This window comes from Perognathus longimembris, chromosome 12 (genome assembly GCF_023159225.1).
Source record: "Perognathus longimembris pacificus isolate PPM17 chromosome 12, ASM2315922v1, whole genome shotgun sequence".
Taxonomy (NCBI): domain Eukaryota; kingdom Metazoa; phylum Chordata; class Mammalia; order Rodentia; family Heteromyidae; genus Perognathus; species Perognathus longimembris.
Genome location: NC_063172.1, coordinates 56,804,529 through 56,828,286, shown reverse-complemented (window position 1 = coordinate 56,828,286; position 23,758 = coordinate 56,804,529).

Sequence of the window (23,758 nt, the reverse complement as noted above, 5' to 3'; positions counted from 1 at the left end):
AATCCAGGCCTCTACTTTCTCCTCCAATTAATTAGTCATGGAGGATTATTGAGATCATGGGATTGGCATGGGGAAAATCACAAATATGACCAGGAGATAACTATCAATACTATTCTCTTCTGCCACCATATAACAAGATGTTTGGACACATGTACTTTTACAAGTTTGTAGACTATATACAACTCACAGGTCATGAAGGGCTACCCCAGATAGGTCATATGTTCTCAAAAAGGGACAATAGCCATCTACAAAACACTTTTTGACATAACACATTTGGCATGGTTGTACATGTCTGTTATCTCAACTAGGATGGGAAACATAAATAGAAGAATCAAAGTCCTGGGGGCAAAAGTAATACCCTACAAGGAAAATACTAAAACAAAGGAGATGTAGAGATTGGCTCACATGGTAAGCTACTGCTTAGCAAATGTGAAGCCCTGAGTTAAATTATCCCAATACTGATTAAACAAAGCCCCAGAACAGCAATACTGATGTAAAGGTTCAGGAATCATTCAGCCTCTATCATACATAAAATTTAGAAGCATTTAGTGAGTTTTACATAATTATGTTGGTTATCAATAGAATCCTATTTCTTCTAGATGAAAGTTCTCCAATAGAAATAAAATGTGTATGGTAAAGATAAGCAATGTATGCCATTGAAATTTTATAATACTCTAAGGCATAAAAAACAAATAAAACTAATAATGCATGTTTTAGCTCAACACTTTCAAAATATCATCGTGGTATATAATCAGAATAAAAGTATTAGAAGTTGGGTGCTAATGAGTCATAGTGCAATCCTAGCTACTCAGGAACCTGAGATCCAGGGGATTGAGGTCCAAAGCAAACTCAGACATCCATGAGACTCCATCTCCTAAGTAACATGTCAAAAATCAAGGGTGAGACAGCCACCCTGGTTCACATCTGTAATCCTAGCTACTTAGGAAGCTGGGATCTGAGGATTGTGGTTTGAAAGCCTGGGCAAGAACGTCCATGAAACTCTTATCTCAATAAACTACTCAGAAAAAGGCCAAAGTGGAGCTGTGGCTCAGTGGTAAAGAACTAGCCTTTAGTAAAAAGGGACAGTTCCCAGGCCCTGAGTTCAGTTCCCAGGTCTGGCACACAAAAAGCAAGGCTGGAGGTGTGGCTCACTAGACAGAGTACTGGCCAAAGAAGCTGAGTGAGGACAGGGCACCCTTAGTTGAAACTTCATTACAAGTATGTGTAGAGGGAGTATTAGTGGCATATTCAAGTTTTTCTACTAAGTTTCAAAAATATAGCATATATTTCAATTTTACATTACATTTCCACTCATCTCAGCCATATCACTAGTGGTCCACATGAACACTTGCTACGTTGGCCAACACAGCCGAAGGGCCTATGATGACAAAGAGCAAAGAAATTGACAGAAACTTTGCTTTCATCTTTACAATCAACAGTTTCTGATTTCTTATGCTGAGAATAGTAGAGAAACACAGCACTTGACAGTAAATAGACAACAGGGGCTGTGTTTATTTCTGCAATAAAAATGTAACATCTGTACAGACAGCTGCAACTGAATCTCTACCTGAGAAGGTTAGTGGGAAGATAGAAGATTTCCCCATCATCCATCTGGCTTTGTGTGATCTAAATAGAGTAACTAAATGGGGATGTGGTAGGAATAGCTATCTTAGTCCCTCTCCATTTGCTGATGGAAAAAAAACAACAACAACAACAACCAAAACACCTCATAGTTTCTGGGAATGTGGTACTGCTTTTGGCTTGTGTTTTAGAACTGGAGGCACCTTCAGTGTTGCTCTTCACTTGGTCTTTACTCCATGGGTCAAGGAATGAGTTTCTAACCTTGTCTGTTCCTGCCATATATTCAGATATGTACAGCAGGGCAGAGTCCAGAGTTCTGCTAGACAATCCTGAGATGAAGTCAAGCCAGCAGCACTCTGCCCATCACTGGCCTTTCATAAGCTCTCGTGCAGGGGGGTTGCTTGTCTCTGTATATTAGAAATGCTTGAAATCTAATTGTAACAATAGTCTAAACATTTATTTCTTTTTTTCCTAAGGTTGTCAGCTTGATAAGTAGCCAATCTACCTCAGATGAAGGTTTGGAAGAAGAATCACCATATTCATAGTCCTGTCTCAATTACCCCTCCAGTCAGAAGCCTTTGCATTTAGAAACTACCTTAGATATATATGTGAGATAAAACGCCATAAGACCCCATAAGCATTCGTTGTGATCCACAGAAAGAAGCATGGCTAACAGGCTTATAAAGGGCAAAAGGATCTTGGATTCTTCCCTCGCACATTCCCTCCTATCTCTCTTCAGCAATCCCTCTCTGTAGGAGCCGCCAGAAGACAATTCACAGCAAGGATGTCTGGAGAGCTCATTGATGTCAATAATGCAAGTCACCCTCCCAGAACAGGCATGGGGCCAGGAAGGGGAGATAATGGAGTGAGACATAAAGATGGGAGTTCTCCAGCACAAACCAAACATTGGAAACAAACACATGCCGCAGCATGTATTAGTTTTTAAATACACAATATCTTCACCATGTCAGTTGTCTTAATGTACATCTTACAGGTCATTCTGGATTTAAAATTTTGCTTTTGTCCACAGTTCTGGAACTTGAATCGCAGGCAAGCTATGTCAGGATCCATTCTGTATTGAAATACTTAGCTGTTTCACATTTTGCCTATTTCTTGTATTGTGTGGCAGGAGCATTTTTTATTTTCCTAGTCCTCTAATGATAAGCATATAAGTTGGTTGTAAGATTTTGACATGAAAAAGCATGCTTCCGTTAATATCTGTATGTATACGTAGGCAAATATAAGTGTACAATGAGTACTTAGGGTATGTTCACTTTTAACAGGGATAAACATTGATAGAGAATATTTTCAGCTTACTATTCTTATTCTTTAAAGATTGCTTCTCAATAGATATTGTACAGGACATTTGTTGATGGCTTGTAGATATGTCATGGCTAATTGGGCATTACGTAGGGCTCATTTGTATGTTGCATTCTTTTCTATGTGGCTCACAATATACAAAAACGCCCTTGTAGATATTTATAATCTGAGCAAAGATGGAGTTATTATATTTATCCATTCTCTTTTCTTTCCTACATTATCCAAACTTCGTGGATTCTATTATATACCTTAGTATTCTCTTTTATATATTTTCTGATTGACGTGGTGCAGGTTAGCCTCCCACCTTTCTCTTAGCTCTGTCCTATATTGCAATGGCTGGAAAGTAATTCATTCTCACCTGCAGGCCCTTTATAGCTAGAGCTTGTTCTAATTTGGATACAAATAAAATATCCCTTAAAAACTCATGTATTGAGTGTTTTGTCCTTAGCTGATAGTGCTATTTTGGGGTGTTCTGGAAAGATTAGGAGGTGGAGCCTACCTGGAAGAAAGAAGTAGGTTACTCGGGCGGGGGGATGGCAGAGGACTCTTATCCTTGACCCCCTCCTCTCCCTGTCTACATCTTATTTGCCATGAGCTGAAGAAGCCTCCTCCACCACATTCCCAATTCCCATGATGCTCTGCCTTACCCTGACTCCAGAAACAATGAATCCTAGAACTAAAGGCTTAAACCTTTGAAACTCTAAGCCAAAATAAAACTTCCTCACCTTAAGATGGTTCCATCAGCTATTTTGTCAGAGTGATGCAAAAGTAACTAGCACAGAAAATTGTTAGCAGAGATGTAGGGTTGTTGCTGTGATACCTGACAATGTGGCTCTGAAATCTCTGAAGCTGGTTTGTGGGAGGAATTTGGAAGGGGCTGAAGAAGCAAGCTAGAAAAAGCCTAGGCTGCTATAAGCAGAACATCCTGGAGAGTCTGTTGGGGGCCTAGAAGACCTGGGTGCTGACAGGAAGGTGCTTAGCCACGGCTGCTCAGAGCTTCAGGTGAAAGTGAGGACTTTGTTGGGAAGTGGGCTACAGGTCATTTGTGTTACCCTCTAGCAACATGGGTGCATGTTGTCCACATATTAAGATTTTTGAATGACTCTGAGTTTAAAATTATTTGGACTAATTTGGAAGCACAATTTTCAAGGCAGCATAACGTTTAAGCTGTAGCATGATTATTCCTAGCTGTTTTCAGCCAGCTGTACAGTGAGAGCAAATTAAGAGCAAAACACAAAGCAAAAAGATTTGAAAAAGATTCAGTCTAACCAGCAAAGCATCAGTTGAAGGTTGTAGACAAGTTGGATGTAGCTGTTAGGGAGACCACCACCATTAAAAAGAAGCCAGGTCTCATCTTCCTGGTCCTCCCCACCTACACCATGCTGCAGTTCCTGGGACTAATGATGTCAAACATCTTTTCACGTGCTTGCTGACCATTTGTGACTCAGAACATGTACCAAGTAAATACTTCCAAACAGGGCTTTCATCACCTTTCTGCTGGTAAGCTATGGCTCCCTATCATTACGACGTGGGAACTAAACTCCTTGGCTTGCTAGCAGCCAGCCTGGCCCACTCTCCAGCTTGGATTTACTTTGGGCAACATGGTTGGAATGTATCTGGCTCAGAACTATGATATACCAAACCTGGCTTAAAAAAATTGAAGAGATCAAAAAGGACTTGGAAGTGAAGAAGAAACCTCCGGTTCCTGAGGCCCTCTCCAGCATTGCATTCTGGATACACCGATTCTGCCCAGCCACTCTGGGGAGCTCCTTTAACTCCTGATCCAAAGCTTCTGTTCTTATCTGTTTCAGCCATTTCTTCGTTGCTAGACTCTGGATGTTGCCTCAGAGTAGAAATGGGACCACACGTTGAGAACTCCTTTCTGCTTCCAACAGCCTTGCCTCTCCCCTATCTTCCTCCAGGCTACTTGGGAGGCTCTAAGACTGGACTTATGGTGCTACATTAGCAAACGAGACCTTTAATTCATAGTTTCTCCCCTGTTCTTTGGGATTTCTATTATCTTTTGTCAAAAGAAAAATTGATGAATTTTGTATAGCTGATTGGATATAAGTAATGCTGATTTCATAGTTTAGCAATTATAATGGGTGCTTGTTTAACACTTGTTACTAAATTTTGTTGCCTCAGAGTAATTAAAATGAATGTGTAAAAGCCAAAAAAAAAAAAAAAAAAGCCAGATACTTTGCAAAGAGACAGTGGAGAAGATAACTTTAGGGTATCTTAAGAAACTTGGCCAGACCCATCAGCAGGCTTCAGAGTGTAAAATAATAGTTATTCGAAAGACTTTTCCTCAAGGAGAGCCCCAGGACATCCTCCTTATGCACAATCACCAAGGAAGTTGATGCTCAGGCACTCAGAAGCTATTACAGTTGTGGTCCAAAGGAGCCTGGATACTGCTTGAGCTGATGTCAGACCTTGGTGTCATTCATATGATGCTGACCATTCAAGTACATGCAAGGCACAGGGTCATGGAGGTTTCCACCAAGATTTCAAAGGAAATCCTGGCAGATCCAAGTAATGTGTGGCAAGATCAGGATCCCTACAGGAAGCCCCTAGAAGCTAAGAGAGTGAAGATGGAGTAGAGATCCTAGGATATTGGACATTGGACATATCAGAAATGTGGAAGATCTGGTGAGGAAGGCCCCTAAGCAGGGAAAGAAACCAGCCCAAGAGAGGGGCCATGGGGTCTACAAGCCATGGAGACGGTACTGCCCAAACCCTTTATAGTGTAGACCATGTTGTCTTGTGCTCTGTTTGGCAGAAATAGAACTACAGTATTGAATGTTTTCCCTTCTGGGTTTTAGCTTTGCTTTGGTCCCATTCCCCCTTCTAGTGCTCCTTTCTTCCCTTCTAGAATGTGAATGCTTTTACTATGCCATTGTACCTTGAAAGTATGCCACTTTCCTTTGGTTTTCACAGGAGCCTACAAATAAAGTTTGCCTTGAGTCCCAAGAGAGATTTTAAATGGGGATATTTCAACAATGTTGGAATTGTTAAGATTACTGGAAATTTGGTGCAGCTAAATCAACCTCAGTCTTTGTGTCTGGCATGATAAAAATGATAGAAAAGTTAATGAAGAAAAGAATGTGCAGAAAAAAAGGATGGTATGTGCCATTGGAAGACACCAATTTTGCCCCCAATCAAGGCAACCACCTTGCCAATCAAAGAGTTGCAAAGCTCAGAGGGACTGTGATGGATTTGGTATCTAATTCACCTCTTTGCACCCACCTTCATCTGTCATCCAGTATGAAATCTGAAAGTCACAGAGCACACAGTGAGAGGACTGTAGAGGCAAACTTAAGCATGCTAGTTCCTCTGTGTGTTTTCAGATTCTTCAAGGCAGTCTCCAAGAGAGGGAAAAGGGTTGTGTGTGAGAGAGAGACACAGAATAATAGCATAAATAACTTTATCTCTTCCTCTAAGTTATTTTCTCTTGTTCAAACTAATACATTAATTAAGAATTATTTTTGGTCACCCACTCTGGATGGCAGTGTGGGTGAGAAGGTTGAAAGACGTGACTTTAATCAAAATGTATTGTATTCATAAATGGCTTTGTTAAATGGATATTCCTTTGTACAACTACTTAAAATTAATAGAACTTTAAACACTGATAACAAAACGAAAAGAAACATCTAATGTATTGAGATCCCCCTCCCTCCCTCCCTCCCTCCCTCCCTCCCTCCTTTCCTTCCTTCCTTCCTTCTCTGTCTGTCTTCCTTCCTTCTAATACTGGAGCTTGAATTCAGGGCTTAGGTGCTGTCCCTGGGCTTTTTCAAGAGCCCATTTCTTAAAAGAATCTCATATTCTGTATATTAGAACTAACATTTATATTCCAGAAACTATGGTAAGGTATTTATAATAATCAGTTTTACTATATTTTATTTTATTTTTATTTTTTATACTGGGAATTGAATCAGGGCTTCCACATGCTTGGCAATTGCTCTGCCATGTAGACCTTCTATTTTAATTTACTTTTAAGATAATCTTCTCTAGCTATCTGAACTGGCCTCAATCTTGTGATCCTCCTGCCCCTGCCTCCCAAGAAGCTACCATTACAGCTTCATGCCACCACACTACAGTTACTCTATTTTCTAATTGCCACAATAGTTAGAAATGGATTCTGTATTCCCACTTTAATCACTGTACCACACTGAGTCTTTGAAAAATAAAAATATGTTATCCAAGATTAAAGATCAAGGGTTGGAGCCTACTTTTGCTCAACAGTGAAATTATACTTCTCATTCATCTTTATTCTAATAATTGATGTGGCAGCCACAACACATGTGCTGCTCACCCTGCAGCACTAATGTCTCTCCCTGATGCCCTCATTGCTGGACCTTTGCAATCCACTCTCAGGTCTACCAAGATCTCATCCAAGGAATGACTCCAGGGCTCATGGATTCCCTCTGAGCTTGGCACAACTTCTTCTTTTGAAATTGCATTGCATCTACTTCTCTTCCTCCTTACTACAGCCTGATCAGAAAACAAGACTGCATTTTTTCAATAAATCTCTTATATGAACAATCCTGTCTTGTATCTGGTTATGGGAAGGCACACATCAACTGAAGATGCACCGGAAGTGAGAGGGGAAACATCATAGAAAATGAGGACAGGGACCAACTTAAAGTCCATTCAATGAAGCAAATGACAACCTGATAGTTAGGTGGGGTAGAAATAGGTCTGGAGTAAGATGGAGTCTACTTATGTCATGGAGCATAATCAGGGAAGTTTTCTGGTTCAAGGAAATACATCTGTAGATGAAGTAATTCAGGTAATTGAAAAATATAGAGCACAATAACAAAAATCCATCTTATCTGATTGGTAATTAGGAAGCTAAAGAGAAATGGAACTGGATAAGTAGGAACACACTCATGTGGTTATACTTTCTTCATGAAAGAAAATTTGATGCCTTGATAACTCTCAAGTGGATGAGCAAACTTACTACTAGAGTCACTTTTAGAAGCCCAGGGAAAAAAGTGAGTTTGGTGTAATAAAAACTGTCTTCCGTTTACATGTAAAGGAAAAAGTAAAAAGGCTAGGGAAGGTGTCATGCTACACTACATATCTTATGTGAGTTCAAAAGACCCACCAGAAGATAATGTCCTTCTAAAAATGATGCCTCATGAGCAGACCAAGAAGACAATAATTCATTTGGGTCACATCATCACTAAGAAGCTAAGTGTGGCATTTGAACCAGAGATGAAAGGAGGAGATGAAGCCCTGGGCCAAGTTCACTGTATGCATAGGAATAATCATAGAGGCCTGGTAGTAGCACATAACTATCAGAATCAAGCATTCTACAATGTCACAACTAGTGAAAACAGAGGGATATCCTAGCACCTCAGCCAGTGTATTTTGTATATCTGGTTAGCTGAGGGTTATATTTCCCAAGGCAAAACAAAAGGGCAGTCAGAAACTACAACCAAAGCAGACAAAAATGGAAGAGAAAACTGAGAGAACTCACTAGACACTATGTTGGAAATTAACTACACAAGTTTGGGGGGGAGGGGAGGGAGAGCAAAAGATGGGAGAAAATAAGGGAGGGATGACACTTCACAAAGAAATGTACTTAAGTACTGGGAATATGGCTTAGTGGTAGAGTGCTTGCTTCACACACGTGAAGCCCTGGGTTCGATTCCTCAGCACCACGTACATAGAAAAAGCCAGAAATGGCACTGTGGCTCAAGTGGTAGAGTGGTATCCTTGAGCAAAAAGAAGTCTGGAACAGGACTTAGGCCTTGAAGTCACGCCCCAGGACTGGCAAAAAAACAAACAAACAAACAAAGAAATGTACCTAATATCTGACTTATACAATTACAACACCTCTGTTTATCACCTTTATAATAAAAATTGAAAATAAAAATTTTAAAAAAGTTATAGTCTCTTGTTCAGTTCCTAGACCATAGTAAACTTCAGGATTTATAATCTCATTAACTAATTTCATTTCCAGATTCCCAAGCAGAGGAATCTTATGCATCACAAACAAGTATATGCTGTAATAAGTTCTCTGAAAAAGACTTAAGGTCATTATATGTTAGTTATAATATGCTGAAGAAAGGTGAATCCTCAACCCTTGGAGTGCAATCTAACAAAGGGCCTCAGTTGATTCTGTTCCCAGGGATCCAATGTGTCATCATGGTTCCTATTGAAACAAGGGATGTGTTTTCAGGAGAAGCAGTTATCAAATGAAATCTAGTTGGAGTGCCCCCTAAATTCTAAGATATATATGCACAATGGCCGTTTCCTACATTCTCAAGTGCAAGTGTATAATTGTGAATTTTGGACTCCTGTTTCCAAAGGCCAGTAATCAAGAAAAAGCACCATCGGAGGGGATCATCCTGATTAAAATGTAATAGTTCAAAAAGAAAAAGAATTGTGTGTCAGAAGTAATTAGCTTATGTACAACAGGTGGTAGTCATACTTTTCCATATGGAGGTTGAAAAGAATACATGGGAGGTGCTCCACTTGGACACTTCTGGGTACTTATTTCTATCACAGGAACTATGAAAGTATGGGGAGTCACTTCATCCAGAGAAGGTTATGTTATCCAAAGGCTCTGACTTTGGAGGACTGGAAATTTGGATGACAGCACAAGATCTGCCGTTTGCTAGCTCAAGGTGAAGGAATTTAAGGATGATTACAATATCCTCAGACCAATTGCAATGGAGAAACTATAAATTCTCCCAATAGCTCTTCTAAATTTCCCTATAAGAGTAGGTCTAAAAGTTGCTCTCAAACCATCATGGAACATCTGAGTTATGCACAGTTCAAGGTATGGACTGTAATAAACTTGCAAATCCAGCTCTCAGGGATCTGCTTTGGGATATGGGTGCCTGATGACCCAAGTTGCTGCCTTCTGAATCAGTAGTGATGTCATACTTCCTGCTGGTTATTCCTAGTGACAAGTAGACATGTGTTAGGGCCACTAAACTCTACTTCCATTTAGGACTATATAAAATGCCCACTTTGGCTTGAGAATTCTTTATTGGAAGTCTCTTTCAATCTTTTCTTCCCTTCCTTACAATATGAAAGCTGCTTTTGTTACTTTCTTCTTCTTTCCTTAAACATTCTCATACATTGGCTTGCCCTTTGTCCTTTGTCTCACCATTTTGATGTTCCCCTTCCTTTCCCTAATTCAGATAAACATATATACAATACCCTGGGTGCCAAAATCAAATACAGTGACAACAGGGGCTTAACCATAGGGAAGAAAAATGCAATAAAAAAGAAATAATTTTGCATAGTACATAAAAAATAACAACAATGAAAAACCATTTGTTTCCATATCCTGGAGTTCATTTTGCTTAGCATCATCTTATATGATCATATGTACACTGTCATTGAACTATTGTGATCCTCTGCTAGGAATATCCTAGATATATACTAATTATTATCAATGAGAGAAAACAAAGGACAAAGGGAGAACCAATGCAACAGTGATACTTTAAAGACAATATGTTGTCAACTAATTGTAGCACTTGGGGAGTGGGGAATTGGGAAAGATGGAAAATGGGAGAAAATGAGGGAGGAGTTAACAAGTTTGGCAAGAAATGTGCTCCCTGTCTTATGTATGTAACTGTAACCCCTCTGTACATAACCTTGACAATAAAATTAAATTTAAAAGAAATTCTCGTACACTTAATGTTTCCATCTTGGGATGTTTTTCTCAGCAGATCTGGACCAAACAGAAAGAACATATTGTCTCTTTTAATTTTTTCTCTCACTGTTTATCTCCTATTTGCTACTTCTTATTGTAAAATCTTGGTGCCCATAAAATGTACATTTCAATTGTAGTTGTTTGTTAGTGAAAGTAATAATTTAAGTGGGGAAAAGTTGAAGTATTTATTGACACATTCATTTGTTGTAGCACAGAATTTAAAAATGGCAGATTTTCAACTTGTTTGAGGGGAATGATAAGGGATAACCAAAATTTTTGTTTGTTGGCCAGAGTTTGTTATTGTAATTAATTATAGGTTTCAGTTGTTTTAATTTAATCGATCCAGATGCGGTGATTTGGTTGTCTAAAACCTATGAATGAAATGTCAATGTCTATCAACAATCTTTTGAAAATAGTCTTTTTAAGTACTTTTTCAATTTTTAAGTTCAATTTTTACTGATATATACTGTTTGGGCATATTTATGAAGTACAATGTGATGTTTTGATTTATGTACATTTGGTAATCTATTGCTTTCTGATAATTAGCTTTAGGCATTCAGATCCTTCGGTTCATAAATCAGAACCCCATTTTTGCAGTAGATCTATAAAATTCCTTAAAAAATCTGCACTCTGAGGGGCTGGGTATTTAGCTCAGGGGAAGAGCACCTACCTGGATTTCGGTCCTCAGCTCTGGAAAAAAAAAGATCTATAAAAAAAAATCTGCACTCTGATACAAATGGTATCTAACTTGAAAAGTAAGAAATGAGCAATGATGTGCCCAATTAAATGGGCAACAGTACAAAAGAAAAGTTGAAAGCTATCTTATTAAGCTGAAGAAAATTTATCTGATAAGTGTACTACTTATATTTCCTCTCTAATATTATCAGTTACTTTCCTATCAGGTTTTATTAAGGTTTCATCCTTTCCTTATTTATAAGTTTTAACCAATTTCTGATTTGATTTTGGTATCAGTAGATTTGTTCTGACTCCTCCCATGGCAGGTTTGCATTTCCTTATGAATATAACATCTAGGCTATTTTAAGTTGTTCAAACAGAAATTAGTGTGTCACCACAAGCAATGAACACACTTCAATTTTTTCCATATCTGATATTTCAGAAGAGCAACCTACCATTTACTGGCTTTCTAAATCAATTCAATATCAACATCCAGGTAATGAGAAAATACAATTCCACCAATTTCTAAATATTTACTTAAATTACTGCTAGCAAAATATTGTAACATAGATTATTTTAAATTACTAATATATGTTGAAATATAGTTCCAAATAAATTGTTTTAATTACCTTTTTATAAGCAATGAATGTTCACTAGCCTTGAACATAATTTATATTCACCCCAATTGTTTCCTCAGGTTGCTACGAAAATTTGAGCTTTATTTACAGGAATGATCACATTCTTTTTTTTCTCTATTGTCCAAGTGAAGTACAGTGCGGTTACAGTTTCATACATAAGGCAAGTACATTTCTTATCCAACTTGTCACCTCCTCCCTCATTTTTCCCCCATCTCCTCCCTCCCCATGTCCTTCCCCCTATGAGTTGTACAGTTGGTTTACACTAATTAGTTTTGTAAGTATCACTATTGCAATGGTTTGTCTTTTTCTCCTTTGTCTCTCAATTTTGGTGTTCCCTTTCCCTTCCCTAGTTCCAACACATGTCTATACAGTATCAGGGGTACTAAGATCAGTTACAGTAATAGTAGGAGTAAAACCACAGGAAGGTAATGAGAGAGAGAGAGAGAGAGAGAGAGAGAGAGAGAAGGTATGGCACAGGGTATGCTGACATGAACTACAACAATGATATACCATTTATTTCCATTACATGGAGTTCATTTCGCTTAGTATTATCTTATGTGTTCATATGGGCATAGCTATTATGCTCTTTTGTTATGTCTATCCTAGAGATGTACTAATTATTCCCTATGAGGGAAACCAGAGTTCGTATTTCTTTAGGTCTGGCTCACGTCACTTAGTATAATTTTTCCAAGTCCTTACAAATGGGGCAATGTCATTCTTTCTGATAGAGGCATAGAATTCCATTGTGTGTATGTACCCCATTTTCTTGATCCACTCATCTACTGAGAGGCATCTGGGTGCTTCAGGAGCTCCAAAATGCAATCAGGAAGCCCAGTATAAGGCTAATAGATATTGAGGAAAACCTAGAGAAGGAAGTTAATGGAATAGGCATTTTTTTTAACAGAATACTAGCAGAGAACTCTCCAAATATCCAGAAGGATAGGCCCATCCAGATATAAGAATCATTTAGGACCCCAAATAGACCAGACCAGAATAGGAGATCCCATCAACACATTGTAATCAGAACAGGATCAATAGAGACCAAGGAAAGAAGAGAACAATCACATATACAGGAAAACCAATCAGAATTACTCCAGATTTTTCAGCGGAGACCATGAAAGCAAGAAGAGCCTGGTGGGGCTGGGGATATAGCCTAGTGGCAAGAGTGCCTGCCTCGGATACACGAGGCCCTAGGTTCGATTCCCCAGCACCACATATACAGAAAACGGCCAGAAGGGGCGCTGTGGCTCAAGTGGCAGAGTGCTAGCCTTGAGCAGGAAGAAGCCAGGGACAGTGCTTAGGCCTTGAGTCCAAGGCCCAGGACTGGCCAAAAAAAAAAAAAAGAAGAGCCTGGAATTAGGTATGCCACACCCTAAAGAAAAAATAACTATCAACCGAGAATACTGTACCGAGCTAAACTCTCATTCATAGCCGAAGGTCAAATAAAAGCCTTCCATAGCAAGGAAAAACTGAAACAATATATCTTCACCAAACCAGCATTACAGAATAGCCTCAAAGATGTTCTACAAATTGAAAATCACCAAGATCACAATTCAGAGAAAGGAGCCCTAAATAGAACTCCGGGTTATTGGAGCAAATAATGGGAAGACACAGCCCTGATAAAGACAGTCATAATGAACCTTGAGAGTTTGTTTGGAGGTTCTAGCAGGGGAGCGCAGCCAAAGACAGGTCCTCCTCTATCGGGGATGGTCGGCCCTCTTCCAGAGCGCAGCTTCAGGAGGGATGAACATGGAGCGGTAAGGGAGGAAGGGGACACCTGCCTAGCCAGCCAGATCAGTCGAATCAACCCTGGCGATCGATGATGTGACAGATGTCGCAGCCAGATCACCCTCACATCCAAGACAGACATAATAAAAGGAACAATCACCTGTCAATCCTAACTCTCAATATGAATGGACTTAACTCTCCAATTAAATGGCATGGACTGACAAGTTGAATCAAAAAGCAAGATCCATCTTTCTGCTGTCTTCAAGATACACTTCTTGTCCACAAAAGCAAATATATTCTGAAAGTGAGAGGCTGAAATGAAATCTATCAAGCAAATGGCCCCCATAAGCAGGCTGGAGTTGCAATCTTAGTATAAAATTGACTTCAAATTAAAATCAGTAAGAAGAGACAAAGTTATTGCATACTTGTAAAGGGATCTCTCCTACAGGAGGATATAACTATCATAAACATCTATACTCCAAATGCTGGAGAACCCAACTTCATCAAACCAACACTACTGACTCTAAAAACACACATAGATCCAAACACATTGATTGTTAGAGACTTTAACACACCACTGTCACCTCTGGACAGATCAACTCACCAAAAATTGAGCAAAGAAACCTCAGAACAAAACAGCTGCATAGACCATCTAGACTTTACTGACATCTACAGAATATTCCACCCAGCAACACCAGAATATACATTTTTCTCGGCAGCACATGGAACATTCTCCAAAATAGATCACATTTTATGGCACAAAGCAAATCTGTACAAATTCAGAAACATTGAAACCATTCCCTGCATTCTCTCAGACCACAGTGGAATAAAACCAGAGCTCATCACAAAAAGCTACCATAGAAAACTCTACAACTCATGGAGACTGAACCACCCATGGGTCATTGAGGAAATCAGAAAAGAATTTCAAATGTTTATGGAATTAAACCAAGATGAGCACACAAATTATCAGCTCCTCTGGGACACAGCAAAGGCACTACTCAGAAAAATGTATAGCTCTGAACACCTACACCAACAAAGTGGAGAAATCTCAATTCAACAACTTAAGGAAGAACCATAAGCTCCTTGAAAGAGAGCAACAAGCCAAACCCCAAGCCAATAGACATTCTTTAAATAGCTGATGAAGATACCTTTATGTGTTCCAGAAAGAGGGTTTACCTCTGCATGGGCAATGGCCAAATCAAGCCCATCTGCTAGACATGTGGGAGAAAAGCAAAATCCTAATGAGAAAAAAAAAAAAAACCCGAATGTAGATATTTATTACTTTCTGGATCTATAACTAATATTGGGAATATTTTGGCAATGCTCCTTCTCCTTGAAGTATGATACTGAGTAAATTCATGTATATTTTCCACCAAAACTTCCACATAGATGTTAGAACCTTTATTGAAAAGAATACTACATATGCTACCCTGTTAAGTATTCTTTTTATGTCCTTATACGTGCCCAGTGTTCACATGCAAACACTTCAAGTCCATTTAATATTCTGGTTCAGATTTCTAAATAAAGCATGAAACATATCTTTGATTTGACTAATTATATAGCTGTAGTATTCACTATAAAACTTTATTAATAAAAAAGGAAATTTTTGCCATGATGATTTTCTACTTACTTTCAAATTAGAGGCATTTGGCATGGTTGGTCACAGAGATAATCAATGTTGCTTTCCATCAAGATGGCTGGGAAAGGGGCTCCAGCCTCCTGATTCTATGAAGCTTTCACATTTTTCACACAGGACAATAATGACCATTTCATAGTTTTCAGGTTGACAACATATAGTTAGATAATACATGTTCCTTAGGCAGCATGTTAAAAAATAGTTAATCAAGTTTTGCATAAACTTTCATAGAATTAAATGCCATAAAGTTCCTATTTATACTGAGAAATACATTGGGCAGCCACCTCTGAATAACATCATTGATCAAAATTCCTCCATGTAAACACAGACAAGCATATTACCCATGGGCCTCAAAGAGTATGTTTTTGTGTATCCACAGTACAGATCTATCAAATCTCTCTCTCTCTCTCTCATCCATCTGCTTGAACCTCATCGGTAGTGTGTTAAAAATTATTTTGTCAAAACTATTTCTTCAAAGCACCTTTCCTTTTTTTCCCCTTTGGTGTTGAATTTCATAAACAAACGACATCATTAGACTGGATATACTTGTTGTTAAAACAATTTCAAGTTTTTTTAATATGTTTAATATCAAATGCTATTTTCCCTAAACACTAATTGGATCTAGAATCCCCAGAATAGTGAGTGAAAAATACTTCAAATCAAAATGTCTAACCAGTACCTTCTACAGTTGTCTATGTTTGCTCAATGTGAGGCATGAGGAGGAATGAGAAGACACTGTAAATGAAATCAACTGGGCACAGAAACAAATACAGCATGTGTTTACCTACATGTGAAAATTAAGAGTTCATTTCATTCATACAGATAGAAACCAACAGTAACTAGCATAGACTATGGTCACAAGAAGCTGGTAAAAGTAAGGGGGAGAATAATGGGAAATGGTAGAGGGGATAGATAACAAGTACCAAAACCCAGCTACACAAACAGAAATCTTTCACCCTGGTGTTCTATGGTACAGGGTGACTATGGATCTGTATAGGATCTATGTGTTCACAGCAATGTGAACATACTGGTAAAGGTCTAGAATGGAGACATTCAATGCTTCTCAACTCACAGGAGATTGAATGTGTTAATTTCCCTGACTGGATTATATCCCAGTGTGTACCACACTAGAGTCTATAAGTATGAACAATTAAATTAACTAATTCATTAAATAGCTAAATAAATAATTTTGAATGGAAAAAAGGACCAAGGAGTCTAAGGGATAGATTGCAGTCCAGAGAGCATTGGCCTTCCAAGTATCTCTTCTAAACACCCACGCTGAACCAAAGTAATATGAAAAAGAAAATCACTCCAGCCTACACACAAACTCACTCTGAAATTAAAACCAGTCCTGCAAGACTCATTTACTGCTATTTTTTATTATTAAAAAGGCTCTCCTCCCCCTTGATTCTACACTCTGCTTAAATTTTATGAGGTTGTCAGGATTCTCATGTAGACGCTGCTTGCTTTGGGGGCAGTTTTCCTTCAGTCATTAGTCAAAAAATGTAAAGTCATTTGGAAATCATAGCCAATCTGTTGCATGTCGTGATTCAAAACACCATAGAAACGATATTTTTGCTAGTTATATTTTCTTTCTTTGCAAAGATTTTTATGTCTATTTAGAAGATACTGGTTTAACTAAAATTTAGCTTCCCCATCTCTCTAACAGTTTCCTTAACTAAGGCCTTTTAATTTGCACACACACACATGCACACACACACACACTCACAGAAAATGTGGTGGTAAGATCTAGTATAAGTTGCATTTTGTAAAGGCCAATGGTAATAATGAAATTAACCTTCTGGCAAATGCATCAGCCATATTAGAATTTGCAGTAAAAGAAAAAAATGTTTCAAAAGAATATGTGTCTTTTTTCTTTCATATTTTACTGGGAAAACTCTCAAATCTACAACAAATCTGGGTTCTGTGGACTTATGTCATATGTCTGTGACTGGTGACCATAAGTCTGATCATGTGGATAAGGTAGAGTCTGCTAGGTATCTCTGTTGTCAACACTGTTTTTTGTATGTCAGTTGTGAGATGATGCTTTTAAAAAACAGGAGAATGAATTTTTTCGAAAACTCTTCATCCAACAGATGTGCTATTTCCAGGGCAAAGCTTCAGAAGACAGCATGCTTGTTGCTTTCTTTCTGTTTCCACTGGCTGGATATAGGTGAGCAAGACAACAGGAGGAGGTAGAGCCAAAAGGTTATAGAAGGTGCTGTGGTATGGCTGTGCCTTGTCCCCTAAGGGTGCTGGAATCATGGTCCCAGTACGGTGCTAGGAGAGGTGGTAGAATCCTTCAGACATGGAGCTTAGTGTAAGATGCATAAATTATAGAGACACTGTAGTTTGTCTTTAAGGGTGAATTCTTTCAAAAGTAAGTAATTACAAAAAGAGTAAGACTAGTCCCTCCTCACTGTCTGGCTTCCTAACTTACCACCTGACCTCTTCCAGGTGCACTCCTATCGCGATGATGACATCTCTAACAAAGTTTTCATCAGAGCTGAGCATCAGTGTCATGCTCATGATCCTTTAACTGTGGGCTAAACAAACCATCTTTCTTTACCCAGATTCAGGTATTTTTAATAGCTACTGAAAATGGACTAATACATGCATGCCTCTTAAATCACAATATGGGAGAAGATCAACTGCTCAACCAGAATACCTACCCTGGGAGAATGCAAGGGAGAATCACAAGGCGCTGTCTCTGGCCCATTTGTAAACACAGTTGTCATCATTCTAAATGGTAGTTCAACACTTATCAGCATTTTTTAAATTATATTTGTTTGAAGAATTGGTTTCAGTTTGTATTTACTTCATATTTGTGCTTAGAAACAACCATAGGTGAGGAAAATTCTTCATCAACTACATCATAAGCAGTACATAGACTTTGTACTAACTGGATTTTCTACTATTGTTCAGTTCCATTCATCCACAGAGGAGTACTTTGTTAAAATTCCGCTAATAATTATATCAATCGATTCTTCCTGAAAAGTAACAGAAGCTGTTCACTGTGATCTTTCAAATAAATAGACTAATATCCATTGATGTCCTTTATTTGAATTTTTATAGAGGTTAAACAACTATATTTAAATTTTAAAATCTATAATCAGACAATTATTTAAATGTATCCTATACATTTTTTTCAGTAACTAATTCCATAAGGAGGATATATTTCCAGATATCTGTTTTCACAATTCTCTTTATGGAATTGGGTTTCTTTTGAGAAGTACTAAAATTTCATATCTTTCAAATAATATCTATCTTGAGAAAGGAATTAAATGCATTTAATTATTTTAAATGTGTGCCTACTCGCATAATACATGTCAGTCACTTTCAGGAAATGTCTGAAGCTTTAGAATGTTAACTTTTTGGGTAAATGAAAAAAAGGACTATCTTTAAGTTTAGTAACTGTTTTAAGCACTTTGCTATTAAACAATATATGAGTCTTATATTAAGGATATTTTATTATGCAATATTGTAAGTATTCTATCATGCTTTAAAGGCCATGTTTAAAATTTTAGCATATAAGTGTGGATATCCTGTAGAAATTTGTAGACTGTGGTCTCAGCTTCTTTCCTATAATAACCTTTATATGAATAATTTAGAAAATAAATATTATGAGAGGTTCAAGCTGTATTACTGACTTGTTATGCTCTTTTTTTTTATTGAGGTCATTTCAATGGCTACATTAATGATCACTTACACATCTTTTTCACAAATCATCTTTGTATTAAAACCGGTCTTCTTCTTCCACTACTTTCTTTCTTTCCTTTCTTCCTTTCTTACCTTCCTTCCTCCCTTCCTCCCTTTCATTCTTCCTTTCTTATTTCCTTCCACCTCCTGCTCTACCCCCTTCATCATTGCGAGAACTCTGGGCTTCATATTCTTCTTCTACCTTTTCACTTATTGTTGCTTCTCTACCACTTGATTCATGCCAATGGTTTCAGTTTTTGCTGATTAATTAGACATAGATTCTTGCAGATTTCTCTCTTTTGGGTTGGCTTTGAACCACAATTCTCATATCTCACCTGCTTAAGTCGCTAAGATCACAAGCATGAGCCACCAGTGTCTGGCTTCACTGATTTCTTTTATGGTAGATTTTTCACTTTAGTGACCCCCTAAGAGAAGTTGTGTATGATTTACATTTCATAATTTCTTCTTTGGGTATTGATTTTCTTTGTTGTTTTTGTTTTTGGCCAGTCCTGGGCCTTGGACTCAGGGCCTAAGCACTGTCCCTGGCTTCTTCCCGCTCAAGGCTAGTGCTCAGCCACTTGAGCCACAGCGCCGCTTCTGGCCGTTTTCTGTATATGTGGTGCTGGGCAATTGAACCTAGGGCCTCGTGTATCCGAGGCAGGCACTCTTGCCACTAGGCTATATCCCCAGCCCCTTCTTTGGGTATTGAAAAGCACAGCTATAACCTGTCAGAGCCAGTTGTACACTTTCATTTAACAGTATAGTTAGCAATTGTGTAAAATCTCATAATGTCGTTGAATATATATTTTTAGACTTTCAGTGGTATTTTCTATTTGTACTTGTTCATAAAAGAATACACTTTAGTTGGTCTTCATAACCGATTGGTTATTTCAGTCCCTTTTATTGCTATAATGAGAAGAATTCATATTTCTCTGAACAGTGTGTGGCTTTCTGTCATCTTCTGCTACATACAAAGAATCTCAAAATAAATGTTTAAACTTCATAAAACTTGGCAAAGTTTTAAAAATATAAGTACTATAATGCATTTTGGAGACGGTTAAATTAGTGGAACTTTCATTTTCAACTTCTATATGCTCATCTTTCACCAGGTTGCTGGCATGGTTTTACAATATTACTTATTAATACAGAAGTGTCCATATCTACTTTGAATTTATTTTTATTGATTGGGACAAGGCAGTAGGTACAGATTACAATGTTCCCACCTAGTATCATTGCCTTCAAACACTAGTACTAGGGATTTCAGCAACGTTTCTGCTTACTGTGGCTGGCATCATTGTTCTGCTTTTAATCACAGTATCTCTGCATGATCTCTTTTTTGCAACCTATTTTGTTCATTTAGTTGAAAGTAGATAATAAAATACCTTTTCCTCTTAAATTTAAATATTTCTTTCTTGCATTTTTTTTTAGCAGTCTTGTGGCTTGAACTCAGGGCCTGAGTACTGTCTCTGGTTTCTTTTTGCTCAAGGTTAGCACTCTATCATTTGAGCCACAGCACCACTTCCAGCTTTTTCTGTTTATGTGGTGCCGAGAAATCGAATCCAAGTCTTCATGCATACCAGGCAAGCAGTCTGCTGCTAAGCCACATTCCCAGCCCTTACATTGAATATTTCTTGAAACACAGGTTAAAACACAGATACTGAAAAGCTACTACTCACTATTATGTATTTTTCAAAATTAATCCTTTTTCTGCACTATGAATAGACATTAAATTTTTTCTATACTATAAATAAGTAGAAATACTATAAATAAGTAGAAATTTGAATATTGTCTTCTCCAAGTTCATTGGACCATGTCACATCCTTTATTATATTCTTCCTTGGGGACTATTACTATTTCTAGAAATTAGAATAACAAAGATTTTCAAATAGATTTTGATGTGACAATCGTGAGAATTCACTTTACATTACAACCCTATTTCTGCATATACCTTGTATTAGTTTGTTTTGCATAATTGTAACAAAATACTTAAGGCTGAGTAACTTCCTAAGTAAAAGAGTTTTATTAGTTCTAGAAGTTCAAGAACAAGGATCTGGTGATTGTTTTCTAGCAAACAGAATCTCAAGGGACAAAAAAAGCATCACCTATCATAAGGCAGGAAACACACTTTTATTTGTCTGTATCCCCTAGCCTCTGTCTCTCACTCTCTCTTCTTTAATTATGGGGTTTCTACTCTAAAGATTGTATCTAATTCTAACCACTTCCCAAAGACCCCCTTCTCTAGCCCCCAAAATCCAAGTATGTGTTCATGTTGGGCATCGGCTTGGCATTGAGGGGGCTTCCCGAGAGGCCGCCCCTTCTCCCGCCCTGGTGCTGTGTGGCTGTTAGCCACTCCTACCTTTTCCCCGGTCCAGAACTGAAAGGCAGCTCTAACTAGCCCCACCTCCCGTCTCGGAGCACATGTATGTCAAAATGGCGCTGGTTGGAACCCAGGGAGCACTCCTGTGGGCTGTGATCTCCGCCTCTAGGGGAAGTTCCGGTCACTGTGATGGACAGCTCATAATCAGCCTATCACCGTGCCTAGTTAGCCATTCCAAATCCCTCCCCTTCCTGCTGCCATTACTGTCATATAAACCCCTCCCCTGATTAAATGGGGGAATTCCAAGAAGCTTTCCCAAGAACGCCTGCATGTCCTGTGTCCTGATTTAAGCGTGGGGGGGGGGGGGGAAGGGGCGTCTTCGCGTGTACACACAGTCCAAGGCTTGCACGTGGGGCCGCACTGCAGCTGTTCCACCCACAGGATGGGGCGGAACTTGCGCGAGGGTAAAAGGGTCTCACATGTCCATTCTTTCACTTCCTCATGGTGGGGATTAAATTTTAGTACTTGAAAACTTGGGAGACACAAACCATATTCCAATTATTGACCATCCATAAATGAATGAATTCCAATACTGCCATGTACTCTGGTATTTTTATTGCATTATCCCACTATTGTAATCATTTGGTTTCAAGTTTAGGTCAAAGATACTTTATTTTTAAATGATACAATAGTGGGATATTACAGTCCCTCAAAAAGCTGTCTAGAACAGCAGCAAACACAAATGTTCTGGAGTCAGGTTAGTGTTGACAACCCAGCTTGGTTAAAACAGCCTTTAGATTCTGTATAATGTATTTAAAGTCTCATCTCATCTTCCAAGACCCTGTAAAATGAGAATTTGACTATCTTTCCATAGTCATGAAAATTAAATAAAAGAATATGTATGGTGAAAATCAGCTTGTTCATCTCTAGCATATCCTGCACACTCAATAACTACATAGTTAGCCATTGTTAGAATCATAACAGTAATTCTTAGACTTCTAGTAGCAAAAAGAATCCAGAAATAGCAACTACATGGAGAAGAATAATAATAAAAAATTAAGACTAGAGAAAAGACCAAGTAGGGCAGAAACGTGGATCCAAATTCAGATTCTAATTTCTTGACTAGTCCATGAAGGACAGCCTCATGACACAGTGGTAGAAATTGACTTTTGTTAAGAATCTGTTTCTATGTTTTCTGGAATTCTAGATGGTCCACACTCATTGTCTTCTTAAATGCTCTTCCTAATTGTCTCTTTTACCCTACAAAATGCATAGGCACACCCATTTTATCAATGAGAAAAGTAAGACTTCAAGACACAAAGTCACTTCTTCCGGATGGCCCTAGACTTTTAAGATCAAGCCATGAACCAAAATAGCCTAGAAGGAAGTTGGCAATTATGTGCTATCATAATTCCGCCTAGAACAAAGTGCCTTGCTTTGACAATTTTTCTTTTCATGTTTTCTTTTTCAGTCATGGGGTTTGATCTCTGGGCCTGAGCATCTTCAGGTCAAGGCTAAATGCTCTACCACTTGAACCACAGTGCTACTTCTGATTTTCTCATTGTTTATTGGATAGAAGAGTTATGGACTTTAGTGCCTGGGCTTGCTTTGAATCGTGATCCTCACATGTGAGCCACTGATGCCTGGCTTTGCCTATTTTTCTAAATTAAAAACTGAGACAGATATCTATCCTACAAGAAGTCTGTGTAGAGATCAGCAGCTAGAAAACTTTGTATCTCCAGAAGAGTTTAGAAGGGCCTCTGAGTGAAGAAGACAAAAAAGGTGAAGGAAGCTCTTGGGAGAAAACTGAACAACACCAAAGATGTTGCTTTACCTTGCAGGAATCTGCTCCAAATCCTACTCCTCCTCACTACAGTATTTATTCCTACATCATCCCAAGACTCTAATTACATTGTATGCTGTGTTCAGTTAACAGTAGTATTACCAGTCAGTCTGCATAGGCAAGTCTCCAAGTTTTGGTTTTCTCGCTGGGTCCTCAGTTTACATGTATGCCTTGATTGCTACCTTTTTTTTTTCCCCAAACGAAATACTTTAGAAAGGCCATTGATTTGGACTAAGCTCCTGCAATAGCCCAGCAGACCAAACCAATTCAGAATGTAATCATAATAGCTTGTGCAATAGTTAATTGCAGGAGGATTTGTAACCAATTAAATTATCTCACTTCTGTTTTCTATAAATGCTGGCAGATCATATTGTTTAATAGAGTTCTCTGATCCTGGTCAGGTTCTGTGGGATTCCTGTTTAATAAAATATTTGTTTACTTTTCTTTTTCTTGTTCAAATAAACTCTGCCACATTGAGTTGGTCAAAGGATTTTTTTTTAACAGATTTGGTGAGTGTTAGGTTTTTAAAGTAGGTAGCCAGTAAAGGAGAACACCACACGGTATTCAGGCAGGAAAGAAAGTTTATTACCAAACTGCTGGCCTGTGGCCAAGATGATCCATGGCCAGAGAGAAGGGAGAGAGAGAG